Genomic DNA, 7,394 nt, shown 5'->3' on the forward strand with positions numbered 1-7,394 from the left:
GAATGTCCTCTAATTCAGTATAAAAGGCTCCCCACTCATCTCTTGCAGCGTACCGACTTTCAGACCTGACAGATGCTAAATCCACTGAAGGCCTCCTCTTAGCAGTTCCATCACTCTCTGTATTGCCCTCCCCTTCGGATCTAACTGTAGTCTGCGCTGCCATATTTCCTACATGGGAGGAAGTCAGTTCTCTGTGGCCAGCTACATTCACTTGGTAGTCTGACAGATAGGTTGGCAATCGGATTTGCCGTTTTGGCCGCACAGATTCTGAAAGGTCTTCACTGTTGTCTTTAGAAGTAACCATCCTTAACCAGGGTAAGCCCTGAGATCCGGCTCGAAGGACCAAAATGTTTCATAGAAAGGACCGCAGGCTCTTAGTAGGCTATAGTTCTCGCCCTGGAACGTCGGTCAGAACGTAGGACAGGAGGCAGGAATCAATTTGAACCATTTACTGAGTTTTCTTCAGCAGCACAGACATACATTAGACAGTATAGTAGTTGCAGCAGAGGGGGTTACACTCTTGGTATATGTTGTGTGGCTGCAAATATACAAGCAATACTCAGCACCATTACTGATACAGTTTCATCAGTTGAACAATCTCTAACACGATACAAAGCTTAAACAAGCTGATTATAAATTATAAATCACTATGCTTCACATATGAATTAGTACAGAACAAATAAGGAATTATCAGTCTCGATAGAGGAGCAACACTCAAGTCAACTACGAACGTTTGCTATAATGACAGGCATGACTCATGATTTCTCTCGAGTGTAATTATGAACCAATTACTAGATTATTCCTAAATCTACACGCCTATAACAATCTCAAACAAGTAAGGAATATTATAGAACTCACTTTTCTCCAATGGACGCACACAGTTCTTTATAATCACCACCCTCAGTGTATTGCGATCTCTGGAACTGTCCACTTGTGGAGCGCGTCTACCTATCACATGCGCATCCCACGTGCTTGATCATTTTCGGAGCGTCCGTCAATGGCCACTAGAGGGAGCCTTTGCGCTACCTTTGTAACACGTGGCCTAATGGTTAGTGAGTCAGCCTTGTAATCCAAAGGTTGCGGGTTCGAGTCTCCGGCCGGCAGGGATTGCAGGTGGGGGGAGTGAATGTCCAGCGCTCTCTCCACCCTCAATACCACGACTGAGGTGCCCTTGAGCAAGGCACCGAACCCCCAACTGCTCCCCCCCGGGCGCTGCAGCATAAAATGGCTGCCCACTGCTCCGGATGTATGTTCACGGTATGTGTGTGTTCACTTCTGTGTGTGTGCACGTTGGATGCAGAGCACGAATTCCGAGTATGGGTCACCATACTTGGCTGAATGTCACTTCACTCACAGTCTCTAATACACCTATACTTCAGCAGCACCTTTTCAGTGGTTTCAAGAAACACTTTCAACGTATATTCCAAATTATTTTAAAAGAATACATAATGTAGACTTTGTTTTTAGGTGAACACCTGTTTTGTGGTGCTTACAGTAAAGCTAACAAAATTCTCAGTAGACAGTATGTTGATGGTCACCAGGAAACTCATATCAGCTAGGGCACGCTTCCAAGACAACACCCATAGTATTAATACTCAGACAGAAATAGAGAGGGGACGGGAGCTTTTTAAGCTTTTACACAACTTTATCTAAAAGACATGCAGCACCCCACCCTGATTTAGACCCACGTATTTGCACTAAAACACACACACACACACACAGACACACAGACAGACAGAGAGAGACACAGTTACCCTTTTAGGTCAGCTTGCCCAAAACTCGTTCTTTTCTGTGAATTTTAGACAGTCAACATTTCTCAGTATATTTGGGGTAAACCTGTAAACATAAAAAATAAAACCTACACTGGAGTATATTTTACTATTAACTATTACGTTTTCTCTCAATAAACTCCTAATTTGCTGCTTATTAAAAATAAGCACAGTAATTTTAGGTATGGGGTAGGATTAAGGGATCTAAAATGCTGTCATGCAGAATAAGGCATTATTATGTGCTTTATAAGTACTAATGAATAGCCGATGTGCTAGTTATATGCAAGCTAATAAGAAATATATTTAACAGTGAATGGTGTTCTCTAATCTAAAGTGTTACCATTAGTTTAAACTATGTAATGGTACATTTTAAATAAGAATTTTTTCCAAAACGTTTTTAAACTTTACTTGATATTTCATATTTCAAAACAGTATTTGTGATTATTTTCCCACTATAGGGGCATGTTGTTACTAAAAGTCAGTAAATGAACTTATTTCCTAGGCAGTAACCTTGACAAGTTTAAATAGCTTTTTTTTTTGTCGCGAAAACTTCCATTTAATAGTCTATAAAGAAACTTACTATAAAACCAATACCCAGACTCAAAATATTACTAATAAAAGTCAAAATAAGACATGACTGTCACCTCATCAAATGTTGGATATGCTTCAAAGGTCAAATGCAAAGGTCATTCTCATGCATGCCTTACACTGGGTTTATGGAAGCATTAGAAGACACCAATGTTATGAGAACTATTTTAAAGACTCTGAAAGGTCTTATTTAGCGCTGATGATACAAGGACTCCTGTGCAAAAACTCAAACGAGACCTGGAGAGATATAATATGATTTTGGAGACCGTTTGAAGACAGTTTCCAGAGGTGAAATCTACCACTCATCACATAGCTTCATTTACCTCGGCTCAGTCTCCCCTCCCTTCTCTTTCTGGGTTCGGAGTAACGTCCGACCATCTACTCTATGGCACAAGGCACTTCTTATCTCGTGTTCCCCGCATGGCAATGAAAATCAACCTACGCTCTGCTAACGATCGTCCTGTGAATGTGCGCCCTGATAAACTCTATTATCTCCTCGTTCTCTCTCACACACACACTCACCACAATGAGCTGAAGTACTCATGCAACGTCTGCTCTGTATTAGATATCTGAGAGATTCTCAGAAGATGAGATCTACCACCGTTAGCCAAAAACAAGCATTCAAATTTCAATCCAAGCAATCCCACTTCCATTCTACCCAGCCAATATTGATTCAGTAGCTGCTCTCATAGATCTCTTTTCCTCAGTATTACAGAAACTTGAAAACAATCGCTGTATTTAAAGAAGTCTACTCCCATATTGTTTAGTATGCGGAAAAGTGTAGTTGAAAAGTATCCAGGTGGCCTACTATTTCCGTACCTATCTCATAAAGCCACGTGGAGGAGCTGTAACAGCATTGAAGAGACATCCGAATTTAATTTATACCACCTGTATTCATACTACATAGAACATACCGTTCAAACCAAATTTAGTACTAGACAGTATGCAAATTACTAACATACTTTGTGTCTACTATATAAAAGGGAAGTATCAAGTAGGCTATGCATATTTGGATGCAGCCAACATGAACAAACAAGTCAAATGTTGTTGATTACGTTGATATATCTGAGTGTCAGCCACAAGATACTGAATTTTCACTCTATAACAATCTCTTCCAAATGAGTTTCATAAGATTTAGTTTGCCATAAATTCTGTATTTTCCAGATAACATACAGCTCCAAATTAAAACTAACACTAACACTAAATAAATGTAGGCCTAGTGTTCATAAAACAGATTAAAAGGTAAAAAAACCAACTAAATAATTATTTAAATCATACATTTGATACTAAATCAGAAAACATCATTTGCATTCGAATATTTTCAATATATCAAAACCCCACAATCTAAGTTTGTATAAACTGAGGAAGCCTTAAAGATTTTCGTTTTTGAACGTCCCTCAATTTGCATTCAAATATGTTTAGCCTTTTGTTTTTGAATTACCCTTTGTGTGGTGTCCCCGTTCCACGGTGTCCTATAAAAAAGGGCGCAAAACCGCTCTTTGTGCCGTAAATTAATTCTACATGTTGCAAAATACCCACGGCTTCCTTATATATATCTACTACAGTAAGTTTCAAAAATAGTTCCCCACATAAGTTATCACACTGCCAATCAATCTATTATTGGGTTTTTAATATCAGTAGAGCAGTGTCTACACAGCATACTGAAGCATCATCTCTGTTGATTGCCATTTAAGCTGTTAAGTGTCAGTTCCACTTTTTAAGTATAGGCCTTAAAATGAAATTTCCAACTTAAATTGTTATAAATTAGGAATGCTTTGGAGCAGAGACTTAAGGTTGGCCTCTTTTTAAAGAAGACACTATATATATTACAAAAAAGCTATGGAAGTTTAAGTTTAACAAAATAAAAAATGTAAAAATTAAAATATTTATATTTTATATAAAATATATATTTTAAAAAACGTTTCACTCTAAAACTCCTAGAAAATCAAAACCAAAAATCTGAAGACGTTGTGTTCAAAATTTGAGGTTGATATCTAAAAAAAAATGAGCTTTCAGTGAAATTTTGTTTGTGCGTAGTACCAAGCTTTTCCACTAGATGACAATCAAACCTCATTAGTAACATATAAGGACGCCCCCATTTCCATATATGGTTTGAGTGATCTGAAACATGTTTTTCCATACTTTTCTCAATATTTATACTTACTTAGTTTACTTTTACTTTTAGTCATTTAGCAGACGCTTTTATCCAAAGCGACTTACAAATAAGAAAAAGTAACTAAAACTAAAAGTTTAATACTCTATACACACCCATTTAAGAAAATACAAAAATTAAATAAAATTGGCAAATGCATACAACAACAACATTTCAATAGTAAACATATTAAAGGAAAACAATTTATAAAATAAAAATAAAAAGCGATACTTGTATCCTTTGCAGGTGTCCTAGCCCTGGAGTCGCACGGTAGAGACGATGGTCTTTACACTCTCATTTATGACATAGACGTCACATTTTGACGTATTAAGGGTAGTATGGCAGTATTTGATTTCAATTCAACCCCTAAAAAACACATAAAAGACGTGACAAGAACCCTGAACGTACGTTATAGTTCGCGCTGCATCAAAAATTTAGAACATATTGTTTTTTCATTCAAAACACTTTTAGACCTTTTTTCTAAAAAAATATATATATAATGTATAAACAATATAAATATAATGATATCTTTTGAACACGACATGAACGGAGATTTTTTCTTATTTTTCATAATTTTAGATATGTATCACTCTTTCAAAGTAAAGGTCAGAACTCGCTCTCTGACTCTGATGTGTACTCTTCTTACAAATTAATAAATTACTGTTGCTCTGTAAAATATTTCAAAAATCAGTCACCAAATATGAAAACTACAGTCTTTAAACTTTCAAACGATATATAGTTTGTCAGGATTGCTTTAGGTTCAGACTAAGATATTACTGTTTAAAACATGTAATGGTAAATTCAAGATGGCAGTGCTGTTCACTTTGGAGTTCCAGTTGAGAAGTTAAAAAGTAACATAGCTTAGAAAACAGCAGACACTCTGCAAGACGTCCCAGCATCTGTCCCACAGGCCGATAGCCTCAGTGTGTGTACAACACCTCCATCTAGTGACCATAAAAATAAAATGCAAGTGAGCTTACACTTTCTTTTCAGTATGAACTTGAACTCGATGAGCTTTCCCTCATATCTATGCAAATTAATGCACATAAAAAAAAAAGTTTATAGACTATGGTGTATATTTGTCAGCTTTGTGTTCTATACACATTTTACAACTAAAATTAATCTCTCATAACCTATTGTGAATCTCCGGCATCCATATTTTACTATAAGAGCAAGCATACAATGTTATTTATATTCAAGATACATTAATGCATGGTTTGGTATAATTTACCTTTCTAACAAAACAATACAGAGTAAGGGTACAGTGCCCCCCCCCCCCCCCTTTATGTGTCCTGTATTTATCAACAAAATTATCATAAATATAGACAGATACAATACACTTGGAAAAAAATTTATAATATACATTTAAACTGAAAACCATATCATAGAAATATATATATATATATATATATATATACACACACATACATTTATCAGTCACATGCCACTATATTTGATGGGCCCTTTATTAACATATTGACAAAAATATTTCATTTTTCTAGATTAATAGGATGACACAGCCAACCCCACCCTCCCCCGTATGAGAGAAAAAAAATCAAAGTAACCAGTGTTTATTATTATATTCTTTTATTGATTTGTAAAACATTTGACCAATATTACATGAAATCAGGAACATGAATTTACAATACTTTGATGTAAAAGAAAGCAAAACAGGCCATTTTTAACCGTTTCATGAATGGTCATATTCAACTGGTTTTGTCCTGGTGAGCAGGCATACTACGGTTAGCCCGTAAACAGCTAGCATTTGTATTACAGTTTTCCTTATGGCACCCATTCACTCAGAGACAGAAGTGCTTCTGCACTTATGAGCCATTTAGTGCCACAAACTTTCTATTGATCTCCTGTCCAATGGTGCCCAGACAGAAGAGGAGAGGTAAAGAACACGTCTCTCTTCATTTTCTCTTTGTCACAGACGACGCTGTCATCAATTGCAATCCATCATCTACTCCATTTTAGGATTGACCTGGCATGAGGTATTGACTGTAGAACGTATATGTGTTTTTGTACGAGGTAAAGTTTGAGCAAGTGTGATTTGTAGAGTAGATGATGTCCGCTTGACACGTCACCGTTCAAAAAGAGAAAAAGAGAGAAGCCCATGCTCTGACAGGTTTTGTGTTATTATATTTGCGGAGCAGCAAAATTCAACTGAGCAGTCAGAATAAAGAAGGGGAGGGGCCTGAGGATGGCCAACCAATCCCAGCAGCAACTGAACACTGTCAATCATGGAAGTGACCACGCCTTAACAGCTCTCAGCTCTTGTGTGGAGGTGTCTGTCTGTCTGTCCGTGTATGTGAATGTTTCAACGTGTCGAAGAAAGCTAAAGATACAAATACTACACACACAGATAATAATAGTTAAAAAAAATCTGATAAAACAGCTGTTAAGGCGTCTTTGTTGTTAAGTGATATTCATATATGAGGTACTGGGTTGTCCATGTGAGCCACTGCACAGCAATAAATACAAACATGAATCATAAAAAAAATACAAATCAAATGTGTCTGTTCCCCAGAGAGGTAGTTTGTTATGGTTACATTTTGGACCAACATCAATTTAATCTTCGTCTTTCTCATGTCTCGCCATCATCATCATCATCACCATGCATATTGTATATTTTACAACTGTTTAGACATGACATGTTGTCCTGGTTTGTCTGATCTACATTTATGGTAAGTGCTGCAGGGATATTCTCACTCGTTCATCACGAAATCAGAACGAAACAAGTGAATGATTACAAAAATGCTCAAGACTGGAAGGTTTCATAGTTTTCCAGTTTAAAATTGAGTGCACACCCTCATCCCACAAAGTACTGAGCAGCTTAGTATAGAGAGAAGGCATGAAGACGATAAAATAGACAGTCGAAAGAG

Source organism: Barbus barbus, assembly GCF_936440315.1.
Source record: "Barbus barbus genome assembly, chromosome: 25".
Taxonomy (NCBI): domain Eukaryota; kingdom Metazoa; phylum Chordata; class Actinopteri; order Cypriniformes; family Cyprinidae; genus Barbus; species Barbus barbus.